The 1,731-nt window shown below is 38.5% G+C and overlaps 1 non-coding gene across 1 annotated transcript; it reads left to right on the top strand.

The window, feature by feature from the left end:
• The first annotated feature begins 319 nt into the window (after positions 1-319).
• LOC148297695 (small nucleolar RNA R71) lies at positions 320-426 on the top strand. Its single transcript, XR_015833215.1, has one exon. It is a non-coding gene; the product is annotated as a small nucleolar RNA R71 (small nucleolar RNA).
• The last annotated feature ends 1,305 nt before the right edge of the window (positions 427-1,731 follow it).

Genomic DNA, 1,731 nt, shown 5'->3' with positions numbered 1-1,731 from the left:
ACAAGCTATGGTAGCATGGTCAGGAGTTTCGCAAATACTACACACTTCCTTCGGAGGGCTTCTTGAGTTTAATGCAAGAAGAGCATCTAGCTTTTGTTCCAGTTTTGAAATCTGCACACTAGAAGCATCATTAGAACCACTAATAAAACGTTTACCTCTTGTATCCGTATGTTGGGTCTCCATTGCTATCTCCTCAAAGAGTTCGTATGTTTCTTCTGGAGTTTTGGTTTTAAAAGAACCACCTGCAAAATTGGTGACTATATTATGACTAGAAGGGGTTAGTCCTTTATAAAACATACGCATTTGAAGCTTCAATGGAATCCCATGATGAGGACATTGGTTGAGCAGCCCATTGAATCTCTCCCATGCTTCACAAAACGATTCATCATCTTGTTGTGCAAATAACAAGATCTTATCCCTAAGCATGTCGGTCTTTTGCGTGGAGAAGTATTTCTCCAAGAACTTCTTTTGAATGGCAGCCCATGTAGTGAGTGAACCAGGCTTCAAAGAATTCAACCAATATTTCGCCTTATCCTTCAAAGTGTATGGAAACACTCTCATTCGAAGTTGATCTTCTGTCACACCTGTCAAGGGAAAAGAACTCACAACATTAAAAATATCCTTTATATGAGTTAATGGATCTTCATTAGGTAAACCATAAAAGGAAGGCAGCATATTAAGATGAGAAGATTTAAGCTCATAATTTCGAGCTACAGTGGGCAGCAAAATGCTTGAAGGAGATGCTGGAATTGTTGGGATATCAAGTTCTCCCATGAACTCATTGGCAGCCATCTCTTCTTCTTCTTCTTGGTCTGAACTTGCTTCCGAATTTGAAGGTGAAGAACCAGGAAGTTCAGTGTGGAGAGCAATACTTGTAAATGTGGCAAGAGCTTGCTCTTTTGCAGTTGACAACTCTCTTTCTAGACGATTATGAACTTCAGAGATCACCCGGTTGGGTTGCAACGATGGTCCTGCGTTCAAAGATCTGGAGCGTTGGAACGAAGACCTCACTTGTTCAAGGAACGGTCTTTTAGACATAAACTACCTGAAACAGAAAATTAGATTAATTAGAAACACTAAAAAGAATAGGGTAACCTTGGGCACATAACCAGGGAAGAACTTTCGTTCAGTCCCCGGCAACGGCGCCAAAATTTGTTGTTAATTATTATGTTAACTCGCAATTGTACGGGGCAATTAGTAATATAGCAAGACAAGTACGAGGTCGTACCCACGAAGACTGAGAAGTTCAAATTAGTTATGTACGTAGATTACCGAATTCAAGAAGTTAGGAAGTTAAGTCTAAAACAGAAATTAAAGTGAGAGTGATTGTGATTGTGAAAGGAAGTGAGCAAACTGAAATTGCGAATGAAAGCAAATAAACAAGTGTAACAAAGAGTGGTTTTAAGAGTTGGAAAACAGATTTGGAGACTAGGGCATTCGAATCACCATAACAATTCAATTCTGGGTTATATGGAGTCAAGTAACAAGTCTAATTCATATTCAAAGATTGATTCTAGCTAAAGTATGATTAGGCCATGGTGTTTGATCCTAACCTTGTGTTCCTAATTCCCTAATTTGATCATTTGTTGTCTAACCTAAAATTAAGCATTAGGAACCCATTAAGCATAGAAGAACAATTTAAACAACCAAGCATGTATCTAATCCCTGTTGTCGAATGTCCATACATACTCTTCCTATTCATAGTTCAATTCGAATTAAAGCATGGTGTCT

The sequence above is a fragment of the Prunus avium genome, chromosome 1 (genome assembly GCF_965620075.1).
Source record: "Prunus avium chromosome 1, drPruAviu1.hap1.1, whole genome shotgun sequence".
NCBI classification, from domain to species: Eukaryota; Viridiplantae; Streptophyta; class Magnoliopsida; order Rosales; family Rosaceae; genus Prunus; species Prunus avium.
This window is presented reverse-complemented; position numbering and strand designations above follow the sequence as displayed.